The sequence below is a fragment of the Patella vulgata genome, chromosome 4, assembly GCF_932274485.2.
Source record: "Patella vulgata chromosome 4, xgPatVulg1.2, whole genome shotgun sequence".
NCBI classification, from domain to species: Eukaryota; Metazoa; Mollusca; class Gastropoda; family Patellidae; genus Patella; species Patella vulgata.
Genome location: NC_065882.2, coordinates 82582611 through 82598162, shown reverse-complemented (window position 1 = coordinate 82598162; position 15552 = coordinate 82582611). Strand labels below are relative to the sequence as shown.

The window sequence follows — 15552 nt, the reverse complement described above, 5'->3', positions numbered from 1 at the left end:
AAAACAAGGCTGTGACTGGAAATAATGGGGTAATTTATCTCAACGTTTGTCTATTTTTGTTACTGTACTGACATTTTCAAGTGACTTTTGAAATTACTGGCTCCTGAAATTGTTTAACGCCTGGGGACCTTGGTCAGCCTTCGATTTTATAATACCCCTCAACAAATGACCTCCAAACGACATCGACCGGTTCATCGCCGGCTGATTTGATCCACTGATCCAGTACACGATCTGAACAATCTTAATTAATATAAATCAATTAAAATCATAATCATTAAAATTAACAGCACACATATTTCCCCTTTCGTGTTCTTGGTAACGAATATGGTCATTAATATGAAAATGCCTAGCTTTTCAAATTCTTGTTCAGCACCGGTAGCTTGATTTACCCCAAAATAAAACTAAATCCACCCAAATCGCATTTTGAGGGACATTTTGACACAAAAACCATACCATTGTAAATTAAAATTGACAATTTGGCATAAAAAAAACAAGTATATTATCAATATTGATACAAATTATTGTCTTTTAAGTTGAAATAATGGTGAATTTGGGTAAATTGTGCACAAGAGCATCAGCAAGGCCGATGAGGCCTAAATTGCTCACGATTTACCCAAATCCACCTTTATTTCAATGTCTCACAATAATTATATTGATATTTCATAATATACCATTCATTATGCGAAATTGTCATATTTAATTTAAAATTGTATGGGTTTTGTGTCAAAATGCCCTACAAAATGTGACTTCCAAAGCTCCAGTCCAAGCAAGTTTAGATTTCATGAAGGTACAATATTAATTTAACAAGTTCTCATAGATGCATTGTAGTGATTGTACATGTCATAAATTCATATAATTTTTCTCATGTTTTTCAGGAGCCAGAAGAGGAAGAAGAAGAATTAGTGGTTAGTATTTTTAGACACAATCATTGGTGGTCAATGGTCATATTGACCGATTTGGCAAATGCATCACATTACACCTCATGGAGGATCTGTATTGAGATACAATATTAATTTTTGATAGCCCACTAGAGAACACTGAAAAATAGAAATTGTTGTACTGCCTAACAGAAACTGAAATGAAATGAAATGGGGTTTAACCTACTGTTCTCCTCCAAACTGGGTTAATGAAGATGGGCATACGCCATACAGTTCGCTATGAGGGAAATTTTGTCCGGGCAGCAGCACTATGGCCTACTCTTATATCGATTTCCAACTGTCAAGGGATCTTTTATGTGCATGGCAATGTTTACATGGGACCTCTGTTTTTCGTCCCATCCGAACGACTAGACATCTGTCCTTGTCATGCCCTCCGTCCTGCATCACTGACAAGGGAGAACAGTGCAGGAAAATCTGGATGAAGTTTCTCAGCCAATGCAGGGATCGAACACCAGACCTCCAGACTAGCGATCCAGCGTCTTACTCACTTAGCCACCGTGATCCTCCTAACAGAAACTAAGAACAACACAGACAATTCTAAATTTCAGAGCTTTTTGATCTAAATTAAACACAAGAGTTCTATGGAAAACAATTACAATGATTCTCTTGTCTTTTTTGATCTAAAATAAAGTGGTAGAATGAACCCTAATGTGAAGATAAGTGAGCATACTACCTCATGCATGAGACCAAATGTGGTATTTTGTAAAATTTGCTGCTCGGTTACGTGCCTATGTTGATCTCAAATGTTGATGTGACACTCAAGTACATGTACATGTACTTTCACTTTGTCAGGGATAACTAAAATTGTAATTTCTAAGAGTATAGGCCTACATGTAAATGACTGCTGGAGTATTATATTGCTATGACATTCAAGTTTTAAGAAAAATCTCAAAACACACTATTTTAATATGGCTTTTAATCAGTGATTTAAATACAATGTATGTTTACAGTTCTATTAATCATTAACCTTTTAAACTCAGTTTTACTTTTAAATCTTTGCTAAGTGGGTAAGACACTGGCTCGATAGCCTGGAGGTCGGGTGTTCGATCCCTGCATTGGCCGAGAAAGTTCATCCAGATTTTCCGGCGTAGTTCCCCCTTGTCAGTGATGCAGGACAGAGGGCCTGACAAGGACAGCTGTCTAGTCCTTCGGATGAACGAAAAACCGAGGTCCCATGTACACATTGTAATGCACGTAAAAGATCCCTTGGCGATAGTGCCGCTGCCTGGGCAAAATTTCCCTCATAGCACACTGTATTGCATATGCCTGTCTTCATTAGCCCAGTATAGGAGTAGGACGTTAAACCCCATTTTATTTTATTTTTTTTTAAGTGTATTATACCACTGATGTGTGGATAATGTAAAAACAATTGATTTTCTTTCGGTCTGGAAATAATCGGGTTTAGTGATATCTGACAATTTCATGTCAATCCTATTAGACATTTTAAAGTACGCTTGGAATTTATCAAAATCATCCAAAAAGGTGGACAAAAATCTATGCCATGCAGAATCACAGGGACCAGAGAATGGCTGACTTTGTGTTTATTATTGTCTGGGGAGCTGCAGTGGCTGGCTGGGTGAGTAAGATTCTGACTCGCTAACCAGAAGGTCTCGTTTTCAAAGATCTTTTCATTGTGGTTTCCAACCTCGTGGGTTTTCACTGGGTCTTCTGGTTTCCTCCCACTGCTAAAGACCCCTACGCGCAAGGCTTCCGCAAGCGAATTATTGAAATAAAATTAAACCATATGTTGGTCTTGAAATGACCTAGTCTGTGTCGAGTGGACGTTAAACCCCATCTCTCTCTCTGTCCAGGCAAAATTCCTCTCATAGCCCTCTGTACAGCATATATGCCCGACTTGCCTGTTCACTAGTCCAGTTGGTTTATAAAAATAGGACATTCAACACCATATTTTACTAATTATTTTTTATTTTAAGGATCCCCAAGACACATTAAAAGAAAAATGTTCAGCGAAGGCGGAATGTCAACCATATAAAATGAAACTAGATGAATGTACAGAAAGAGTTAATAGTAATCCAGAAACATCAGAAAACTGTACTCAGGAAATAATGGATTTTATACATTGTGTCGATCATTGTGTAAGTAATAAAATTTACATCGACGTAGGAAACTTAGGGTACTGTAGTGGATGAGTAAGTCAAAAGTCCAGGCCCGGAGTTCATAAAGGATTCTCAGACTTAAAGGCTCAATACCACTCTTGTTGTAACTGAATAATATGTCCCAATCTTTATTCTGGTCAACAAATTGTACTATTTTAGAATATTTCAATTAATTGATGATACAAATTTCATCTTAACACACCTTATTTAAAAATTTTGAAAAATTCAACATAATGGTTTGAAAGGTCTAACGTAAACCTTTTCAAATGAAACTTCGATTTAAAAATATTTTCGAACCCTCTGGACAAGTAAAATAGGATGTAATGGATAATTTACACAACAGGTAGGACACTTAAACATCTAGTACTTAGATAGAGATATTATTTATTTTCTGGAGCTTTCAAGCCAGCAAGAGTGTTATTGTCCCTTTAAGTTAAGAATTTACTCAACTTTCAATCATTGTTTATGAGAAATTTCTTTAATCTAGAAACATAAATTTTTGCACATAGTTTCTTATTGATGTATTTGGTACATTAAAACAACAAAAGTTTTATAAAGGGCTATGTTATAGTTAAAATAAGGTGAACAATTTTGAGTAAATTCTTAACTTAAGTCTGAGAATGCTTTGTGAATTTAGGGCCAGGTGTCGGCCAATAAAATTCCTTAGGATTTTCCGGTGTGGTTCCCCCTGGTCAGTGGTGTAGGATGGAGGGCCTGGCATGGGCCTAATGTATAGTCGTTCAAGGGCCTGGCATGGGCCTAATGTATAGTCGTTCGGATGGTAGGAAAAAATGAGATCCTGTGTGCACATTGGCCTGCACATAAAAGAGTCCTTGATAGTACATGGCGTATGTCCGTCTTCATTAGCCCAGATGGAGCAGAACAGTAGGACGTTAAACACCATTTCATTTCTTTGTAGGGGATCACGTGGCTAAGTGGGTAAGACGCTAGCTCGCTAGCCTGGAGGTCGGGTGTTCGATCCCTGCATTGGCCGAGAAAGTTCATCCAGATTTTCCGGCGTGGTTCCCCCTTGTCAGTGATGCAGGACGGAGGGCCTGACAAGGATAGCTGTCTAGTCCTTCGGATGAGACGAAAAACCGAGGTCCCGTGTATACATTGGAATGCACGTAAAAGATCCCTTGGCAGTTGGAATTCGATATAAGAGTAGGCCGTAGTGCCGCTGTCCGGGCAAAATTTCCCTCATAGCACACTGTATGGCGTATGCCCGTCTTCATTAGCCCAGGTTAGGAGCAGAACAGTAGGACGTTAAACTCCATTTCATTTCATTTCATTTCATTTCTTTGTAATGTAACTACAATGTACATGTGTGTAAGGGAGATAAGTCTCTTTTATTCAACTGGAACATAGCCTTAAATTTGCATGTTATATCAAATCAAATTTAAACAACCCTTTTTGCTCAAGTTTAGATTAATCTTTTTAAATATTTTTTGGATCAAACATCTTTTTAATGTGTGTGGAATCAATATTTGCTTTTTATTATCAAATCAAAAGAAAGTAATTTGATCTTTTGATGCTCATATCATCCATTAATAACGATAGATTTAAGTAAATTGTGGACCAATATGCTTAATGATAAGAACACCTTGTATATAGTATTAAAGTCAATGTTTGCTTTTTATTTGTATATTGTTGTTGCCTTCTGTCGGTCCGTCGTCCAGAATTTTTATGAACACTCTAAAGACTACATTTACCATCCTTTGGTTTTGAAATTATTTATGTTGTTTTACATTGGTCATTCGTGGGACGACGAAACCTTTTTTATACCATTCGTTTCCGTTATTTACTACTAGAGTTATGCCCCTTGTTTCACTTAGTAGAACCTTTTGAATCATCCAGTTTCTATTAAATTGAAATCGGTGTCTTGTAAATTCTCCCATTACCTGCAAAAAATAAATATGCAACAACCGTTGTCAACTGCTCAGATGATTTGGTTGCTTTTGGCATAAGTTTCATTTCCTGGCAACCTATCATTAGTCTGGATATTGGAAAAGAATGTGTGGATGGAAAGTCTGTATTTGCCATGTAGTATGGAATAATATTTGTGGATGGTATGTCTATATTGACCACGTAATGTGAATTATATGCCTTTAAATCTTGTATTTGTTTTTGTTTTACAGGTAGCACATGATTTATTTAAACATATAAAATAGTGAAGATCATGGTTAGGATGAAAGTTTTATATTACAGAAATATTTATCTTCAAAGTGTGGACACAGCTTTGTTTTCATAAGTTGACATTGAGAGACAATTAGATTAAATTACGTTCTATATCATCTAGATATCAGCTCTATTATTTGGTGATATAATAAATTGATTAAAATATGTTCTTTGTCTTCTTTATTTAAAGGGGAAGCCTTGTTGGCCCAGTGAGGAGGACGTTGGCTCGCGAACCTCAAGCTCCCATATTCATCGGGATGTTTCGTTGCAGTTTCCCCTTTTCGGTGGTGCAGGACTGGGGTTCTGGCAAAGGACAATGCATAGTCATACACATTGGGCAAAAAACAATGGACCTGTGCATGTGAAAGAACCCTTGGCAGTTGGTCTTCCATATAAGAGTAGGTCGTAGTGTCGCTGTCCATTTTTTTCTTGCATTTTATACAAAACAAAACGGTGAAAAGACAAAAACAGTAAAAAACTGATTGAAAGTTCTTTATTTCTAAATTATATTTGGCATCTAACAAATCAGACATTCTGTCTGTTCACCCCCACCACCAATTGCCATGATGTCCCAAGCAGGTGCTCCTTTTAGTTACGGTTAATCCAGCACTGAGCTGATTGCAACTATAAAGGTAGTATTGTTAATTTCTGAACAACTGATTTGATATTACAGTAAAAACGGAAACGACTGAATGTAAATCAGTTTATATACATTCATATTACATTACTATATGCTTTGAAACCTATTTGTGTCAATTTCTAGGTCCCAAATATTAGCGATTTAGCTCCATTAATTAGGTGTTAATTTACCGTTAATGGGCTGTGCCAATCTCACAAACAGAGTTGTCTTCCCTTGCAGTCCACCCGGATAGCGAGACTTTTTGGAGGAAGGGTTTGTGCCGGAATGGAGCGACTGCCGCCATGTTCGTTCCAGGGAGTTTCAACGCAAATTACGGATTTGTACAATGTTCGCACCAATAAATCGGTGTCCAACTATTTTAAAATGTGCACAAATATTAATTGTTTTAAATTTCTCGCCCAGATATTTATTGTTTAGTACAACTAGTGATAAAGATCAATGGAACGACTCATCTCCGGGTCCCTCTTTCAACTTGAAGCTTATAGAACAGTTAAATTTGACATGTAATAATAATATGTATAATGCGCTATACTCCATCCATAAAATGTATGCGCAACGCTCAACACAAATAAGTCTCATAAAAATAAAAGTTACTACTCTGGATAAGATAGCTTGAATAAATAAGTCTTTAGCTGTGTCATGATTTGAAAACAGTGAAAGTGATTCTCTCATTCTGGATGGTGGTTGATTCCAAAGCCAGGGTCGGCGACATAGAAACTTCTATCACCAAAGCGAACAGGTAAATCTAGAGTATTCATATCGTGCGATCGTATGCAATACTTATGAAAACGCTAGATCGGAGACCTTCCTGCAAAATGACGTCATATGTGGATTAGGCTTTGCCCTGTGCGATAGCACTGTTTGCATCTCGAGACTTTGACGAAATCTGCAGATCCCAACCCTTATTCCATATAATATGACCTCAAAGGCGCAGGACCGTCTCCGATCTAGCTTTCTCCGAAACCTTGGTTTTACTCTTTTGTCCAAAAGTTACGATAAATATTGTGAAGCGAGATCATAATGTGCGCGATCTCGACCTCAGTGTCTCTAGTCGTCTACTTTACTTTCGCTTTCTATTTAATTTTAATTTAAAATGTTGATCTTTTAAATTAGTGCGTATTTGTGTAGATTATATAAAGGAGATACTCGATTGAACGTTCAGGAATTAAATTCTCTCAATTCCGAAAATAGTATCAATCGAGTGAAAAGGAGAATTTCGGAGTACAACGTATGTGCCGACTGCATAACAAATGTCGGGACTGGCAGAACTATGACAGGGCTGAATTCCGTATCACTTATTCACTTGATTACAATTCTGTCAATTTGGGACGTTCCGGACTGATAATCCAGCACCCTCAAAGAGTCAGCAGAGGAGACACCAGAGGCGGCGTCTCCATCTCGAAATTGAAATAAAAAATATCCAAAAATAAAACTGAAAGAAAACACTAAATTCTGTTAGAAAATTTGATATTGACCCCCAAGAGCACAGGCCTCGAGTCCAATGGAGGGGCCTCATTCCAAGAAAAGGGCCCCGTAATAAGTGCAAGGATCCCTGTGACTTCAGTGCGAGGCCCTGAGACCAAGAAAGGAGCCTCCGTAGCTAAGAAAAGGGCCCTGTTGACATCAGTGTAAATGCCCTATACATTTGTCCAATAGTAAGACATGTCCGTGACCTCTCATCCTCCTGAAGTTATTGCTAGCGATCGAGGTGACAAAACTAGCAGGAGCTTATGATCTGTTTCCGCTCAATTGTGGATCTTGAATCACCTGCATTCCTCTAAGGATCCACCAGTACAATTTTTTTTAAATATTAAGTTTTACAAAGCGAAGACCAATTAAAATCCAAACATTTGCTTTGCTTAATAAAAGCATGGTAATGTTCGGACTTTGTCTATTTTTCTCGTTTTCCCTTATATCCTGACAGTCAATTATTTTATTTATTTTTTTGAATTATCAAATATCCTCCCATAGTCTCACACAACAACTTTTGGCCTTCGAAGGAATTATTAGTGAGCAGACATTCGCCTGTGTATCTGTTATCACTCTTCACTTCAGCCAGTTATATAAACAGATCACAATTCTATGGAATACAATTACTGCTTATTACTCAGCGACGTTTCCACTAGGCTTCTCTAGTCATTATCAAGCATACTACGGCCACCTCCGGATTTCGTCCCTGGTCACGAGATGTAAATCGGACTGGCGCTAACCTTGACCCTAACTCTAAATCCCTATCCATACTCCACAATCATGGGCAACAGTCACGTGGCCTAGCCCTGTTTACATATCGTGACCTTGTTGAAATCTGGGGATGGCCTTACTATTCAGGTGTGACCGTGTTTGGTCACCTTTACTCCTGATAACCTCTAGCGACTGGCCAGCAAAATGTACTTTTCAGAATAAGGAACGCGTCTCTCCGTCTTTCTTAGCTCCGATGGTGAAGAAAACTGAGACGTTAGTTAATCCCCATTTTATTTCAAAAATATGGATATTCTTGAAACTGTAAGAAAGGGCTACCACCAACAGGTAGGAGAGATTGTGAGTCATCATGTGATATTGTAAACAATAATACACCCCGACTTATTGGTGTGGTGATAATCTAAATTACTGTGTTCATTCACATAAATTGATGCATATTGACTGGGCAAGCTCAGGTTCTGTAATTCGTTATGAACAAGATAAATTGTTGAAAAACATGTCGCAATTACGATATGATCATCTCGCAGTTACGACATAATTAGACGAGGTAGGAGATAATTTTAATCTGATCGCTATCTGTCGTAATTAGAGCATGAAAATAATGAGAGCATGGTATTAATGAGACCAAGACATGAGTGAATGATATTAATAAGGGTCAATCAAGACCAGTAGGGTCAGTCAAGACCAGTAGGGTCAATCAAGACCAGTAGGGCCAATAAATAAAAAATAATATGCTGATTGCGACATAATAATCCCTCGTAAATACGAGATAATTTTAAGGTCGTTTTGTCTTAATAAGAACATTTTAACCAGAGCATGGATTTAATGGGAACATATTATTAATGAATGAAATTAATGGGAACATATTATTAATGAATGAAATTAATGAGAATATATAATTAATTAATGAAATTAATGAGAACATATAATTAATTAATGAAATTAATGAGAACATATTATCAATGAATGAAATTAATGAGAACATATAATGAACGAGGGCAAGAAATAAATGCATCGATTACGACCTATCACCAGTCGCATTAATTTCAATATTCATTTTTGTTCTGTAACATAAAATACATTACGGTGTTGGCCTAGCATTATGTTATTGTATGGTGACCTTGAAATTATCTCGAAATTACGAATTAATTATGTCGTAATTACTAGCTAATGATGTGGTTTATAGGGAGCAGCATATGAGGCTTATAGGCCTGGCTATTCTGATGAGACTGTAGACTTTGTATTAGATATGGTGAGAAAAGTGGAAATACCATCTCAGCAAGGTTAGTGCATAGAAATTATAGCCCGATAGACTAGAAACAGCTACTACATCAGTGTTTCTCAACCATTTTATGCCGACGGCACACCTTGGAGCACATGGAAAAATAGCGGCACACCTGGCTAAATATATATGAAAAAAATAGCGCACACCTGGCTAAATATATATATGAAAAATATTTGAATTTTGCAAAATAAAAAAATGGCAAGTCATAAATGGCATACAACCGTAGACAGAGACTAGTCATAGACACATAGAATGACTCAAACTAAATAAAAAGCACAGCTATGAACTTATCAGTAGATACCGGTGAGTGCTTAATTGGGATCATGTGGTTTTTCGCATTTTCTTAGTGTGCCGTTCAAAATTCCGCAGCACACTTAAGAAGATCTCGCGGCACACCTGTGTGTCGCGGCACACCTGTGTTGAGAATCACTGGTATAGATATAGGGTTGTAGCTGATTTGCTAGACCACAAAGCATACAAACCAAATGAAATCTTATAATACAAGTAACCACGGTTTTTGTTCTATCCGCACTGATGACATCAAACATCAATCAGCTGGATCTCCTGTTTTAAATTGTTTTTAATATGACAAAGGGAGACGATCACCTACCTTCACGTTCACACAGCCTTTTTAAGTGATGTTTTGATATACAACAGATTGTTTTTGGGGGGTATTTTTCTCCGTTTAAACCCATTTTCTATTTTTGATATTACGCCGTCATATCTAAATAAATTATGCTATAAGTTCCCTATATCACAATTCGTGCTACGATTGAAATCATGGAGTAAACGTGATGGTCAGGGCCGTAACTAGCTCTAAGGGGGCGGGAAGTGTTCTCGGGGGTGCTGTAAAATTGACTGACCCTGTATATCTATTTTTTTAATGGTCGACAATTTTTTCACGGGGGGAGGGGGGCGAAACTTTTTGCAAGGGGGCTCCCCCCCTGCCCCCCCCCCCCCGTTACGGGCCTGGTGATGGTCCTATCAGATCTTATCGATGTTAGTCGTAGCAATCCTCTTGATCGTATCAAAACGTATCCAAACATATCTGTACGTACCAGATCGTGGAATCAATAGGAACAATTCTATCGTAACGCATCGCACGACAGTAGAAACCTTGCTTTAATTAAATCAACCTGTCCACGATATCATATAACAATGTATTGGACAATACAACTACAATAAACAGTTGAACACTCAAATCTAGCTTCTCAACACGAGTGATAACGTTAAAGCATTAACTGGATAAAACACCCAAGAAACAAATGGAAATATTTACCAGGGGTTTTGTAGTAACTTCAATGGTTCATCTCGAGCGAATGGACAGAGATGCGACTGACTTGTATTTACCAGGGGTTTTGTAGCAACTTCAAAGGCTCATCTCGAGCGAATAGACACAGGTGCGCCTGACTTGTATTTACATAAAATATTTGGTTTTTTTCCCCATCTAATTACCTATAACACCTAATCCTAATCCGCTTAATCCACTAATCCTAATTAGACCTTAATTGGATTAATCAAAAGTGGGCACAGTGAGGACACACCGTATTTACCATGCTTGTATTCAAAGGCTCATCTCGAGCGAATTGACAGAGATGCACCTGACCTGTTTTTAGTATTATCACGTTATTCATTGATCAAACGTTTGACGTAGATTTTAATTCTGGCTATAGATTTGTTCACTTAGACATATGGTCGACCACAAACGGAACCAAGTTGTAGTTTTAGTAAAAATTCAAATTTTGATTTACATTATTATTTCCATGCATTATATGCTATAATAATAAGCATGGGAAATTACTATACTATTTTTACGACAGTGGCCCCTTAAGGGTTATACTATCTTCGTTAAAGGTGATATAATTATTATTCTTTGTACTTCAGAAAATACCATCAAGTATGATATAGTTGAACTTGGAGCGGGTACTGGTAAATTTAGTAGAAAACTGTTAAGTAAAATAGTAAGTATTGTTTTTGTTTATTAAGTAAAATAATAATTATTGTTATTATTTATTAAAGCGGAAATTTCAAATTTTTAAGTTATATTTTTAAAATTTATTAAAATAAAGCCTGAAAATAGATGGTATCCATAAACAGCCCTACATTGTTAAAGAATAATCCTATTAATCCTATAATTCACTATTGCCAGTTGAGAAATTGGCAAAAATATCATTTTCAACTTCATTTTCAATCGTTTGAAAAAAGCTACTCCATGGTGGAGAATAGAAAACAAGGGAGGTAATTGTGTTATTATTTCCTGTGTAAATGAGTTTTAAGTGTGAGAATGACACCTATGATCGTATAATTGTGAGTTGACAACCTATTGAGCAAAAGACATAGAAATAATTACGTTTTGACTTTCTTAGAAAATTTGAAATTCTCGCTTTAAATAAAATAGTAAGTATTCTTATTGTGTATTAATTAAAATAACAAGTATTGTTATTGTTTATTAAATCAAATAGTAAATATTGTTATTGTTATGTAAACTATTAAGTACATACGTATGATATTTCAATATCGACAATCCAAGAAAAATATTGAAAGGCGAAATACTGGGTTATGTTAAATATGGGTCACAACTACTATACACTTAGTAAACCGCCCATCCGGCAAAAAGTATATCCGTTAAAAAAGTCCATCGGTAAAATGCCCAATCGATAAAAAGAATCAGACACCCGTGCCAATGGGTAACCTTAATTGTGTTGGCCCCAATGTTTAAAACGTTTGAAATCTCTAATTATTTAATCAAGATTTGTTTATTTCTGGTTTGTCTAAAACAAAGATGATGATTTTTCTTTAGAAGCAAGAGAAGTTCCTGGTAACTGAGCCATTAGTGGAATTTCTGGAGACGTTGAAGGAACAAAGTCCTGGTGTGGAATCACTGCAGTGTGCTGCAAATGATATCGCATTGCCAGATAATTCTGTGAAAGTTTGTACTTCATTGAATGATTTTCTTGTTTTAAAGCACTCAAACCATTATTCATATCTATTTATACAATTGTTTGTATGTACATCGCCATCCTGTACATGCGTGTGCTCAGACCACAGATCGCGTTCATTAGCCCAGTCGGAGCAGAACAGTAGAACTTCCTACTGTTCTGTCCATACTGGGTTAATGAACACGGACATACGCCATGTATAGGAGTTAACTTCCTACTGTTCTGCTCCGACTGGGCTAATGAAGACTGCCAAGAAATATTTTGCGTGCACACCAATGTGTACACGGAACCTCGGTTTTCCATCCCATACGAACGACTACACGTTGTCTGCTCTGCACCACCGACAAGGAGAAACCGCGACGGAAAATCCCCATGTACCTCCTGGGCCAATGCAGGAATCTGGCAGGATAGAAGATTGAATAAAGCCAGTTGAACACAACCATTTTAAACAAAATCATATTTTTCAGGCTTTTATATGTGCTCAATGTTTCCACTGGTTTGCTAATAAAAAGAGTTTAACAGAAATTAATAGAGTTCTGGCGCCAAACGGTCTTTTAGGTAAATATTATTTTTTAAAACTATCTAAAGGATATTATAGGACGCTTTAAGGTTCAATAAATTATTAGGTATGGAAAAATAAAATCCAATAAAATGGATTGCTGTTGCGAGAAATCCTTCCTTGATGGAAAACAGTATGTGTAAAGGGGGTGCTTTTAAGGGAGGAAGGAAGAGTCGGGGGTCTTCTTAAGCAGTGTTTTAGCGACATCTGAAGTTGGTCGACTTATGCACGAAAGTTGATTGTTGTACGCAAAAGTCGAATTAAATTTCGACGTTTTGTCGGACCCCTACTCCCATGGGAAGGGGATTCGCAACTTAAGAATCAAGGTTCAGAGTATCGGGCGCCGCTGTTTACTCATCTAGCATAGTAGAAATTTTGTACGCGATTTTCTATACAACCTGAACCTAGCTCTCTTACAAACGCCGATGTTTATCTGTTTTGTTTTCTGAATGCAAAATACAAAAAAAAAAGAATTGTCGAAGCCCCAAACCAAACAATACACCTTTAACCTACTTTAAAAGTAATTGCGGACAAAGAAAACAATTTCAAATTATTTTGATTTCATACTTCTATACTTGTCGATAGTACATCGTTTTAAAGACTTTATTGTGACTGATAAGAGAAATGCATAGATTTTGCGATACTCTCGGAATGGTTGATGCTGATGTAGGTACACATATGACAATGCTACACAAGAAATCCCAAATAGATCATAGCCATTATGCGTTATTGACGAACGTGTAAGGAGTATTTTGTTCTTTAATTACATTAGCCCAGCAAATCTTTAGCTCGTATTTGGTCTATATATCAATAGTTATATTCGCCCCCCAGACCCATCAACATCCACACCCACCACATACAACATACACGCAAAAACACTAAAGAAAAAGGAACCCAAACAAACTTGTATATATATTTTAAGTTCTGGTATGGAGTCTGCCTGATGGAAATGTGCCATGGGTCAGAGAACTACTCACGCTACTTACAAATAATATGAAAGGGAATCAACCAGCTAACCTGTTTAATGGTACGTGGAGTGATGTTTTCAAAGAATTTAATAATTTCAAACTGATTGAAGACAAAAAGTTAGACGATGACTCAGTTGGGGTAAGATATCATTTTATCGAAGACGCTATAAAGTTTGATCTCCGCTCTCATTCAGCACAAAGGAACTATTTACTTTCAGAGGGGCACTTTCGCAAAGTGGAATCCCCGGTTGTACGTGGCAAGGAGTAGGGTCGCCTGTCCAACCTCGTGGGTTTTCTCCGGGTCCTCCAGTTTCGACCCCTACGCGCAAGCGAATTATTGAAATAAAATTAAACCATATGTTAGTCCCGAAATGACCTAGTTTGTGTCGAGTGGACGTTAAACCCCATTTCTCTCTCTCTCTCTCTATCTCTCTCTCTCTCTCTCTCTCTCGCAAAATTAGTAAGACGCTGTCTGGCTAGTCTAGAGGTCGTGGGTTCGCTCCCGGTGTTGGCCGAGAAAGTTTATCGGTATTTCCCGGCGTGATTTCCCTTTCCCCTTGTCGATGGTGCTGGACGGAGGGACTGACAAGGACAGCTATCTAATGGTTCGTATGGGACAAAAAAACCGAGGTCCCGTTTACACGTTGGCGTGCTTTGAAAAGAATCCCTGGCAGTTGGAATTCGATATTAGAGTAGGCCATAAGAATTTCCCCCATAGCACACTGAGTGGCGTGTGCCTGTCATCATTAGCCTAGTCGTAGCAGAACAGTAGGACGTTAAATCCCATTTCGACTAAATGAAATGAAATGAAATGGAGTTTAACGTCCCACTGTTCTGCTCCGAACTGGACTAATGAAGACGGGCATACGCCATACAGTGTGCTATAAGGGAATGTTTGCCCAGACGGCAGACAACGGCACTATGGCCTACTCTTATATCGAATTCCAATGTTCGTATATGTGTAATTGTAATTCAACATACCATCATTTGGAACTTTAATTAAGTTAAATTTGATAAAAGAAAGATGACAATTCAATTCCGGCATCCCACGGAGTATAGCCCTTTCTTGTGAAATCTCGTCATGAGTTTTTTTAAGCTTGGTAAAAGAAACACGCCATTGAGTTTCCGTAATTTAGCAAACTAACCCATTGTTTACTTTCGATTACAGGGAACCGTAAAATATTTGGTGGATATGTTTTCAACATACAGCTTTATAAAGTCCATGGAAACAGATGAGAATTCGAGAGTTCTCTCGGAAATTGGACACTTAATAGAAAAATATCACCCGACCAGTTCTTATGTTAATTTTCCTAATTACTTTCACGTGGTTTGTTACAAGAAAACGATGGAATAAACCGTAAAAAATAAAACACTGTCTTAACAACTAAACCCAAATAAACATACATTATGAAAGAGCTAAATCTGCTAATTACAGGTCTTTCTTTAGCCCTGAAATAGTATCTAAATTCTGGCTTCATTAGCCCAGTCGGAGCAGAACAGTAGGACGTTAAACTCCATTTCATTTCATTTCTGTTATATAAATTATTAATAAGACATTAATTAACTTATCCAGACCATAATCAACTCACCATGTCATAGTTAGCCAGAGATATTTTCTGGATTAGAATCCGATCTGCTGCTCAACGCTCATTGATGATGAAATCATAAAGTGGGTAATCTAGTCTATGTTTTGTTATCGCACCGACTTTATTAATGATGATTGAGACTA

General features: G+C 37.3%; 1 long non-coding RNA gene across 1 annotated transcript; it reads left to right on the top strand.

The window, feature by feature from the left end:
• The first annotated feature begins 8243 nt into the window (after positions 1 to 8243).
• LOC126818123 (uncharacterized) lies at positions 8244 to 15152 on the top strand. Its single transcript, XR_008787986.1, has 7 exons — positions 8244 to 8399; positions 9259 to 9355; positions 11242 to 11318; positions 12158 to 12286; positions 12764 to 12854; positions 13778 to 13962; positions 14992 to 15152. It is a non-coding gene; the product is annotated as an uncharacterized LOC126818123 (long non-coding RNA).
• Positions 15153 to 15552: the final 400 nt, after the last annotated feature.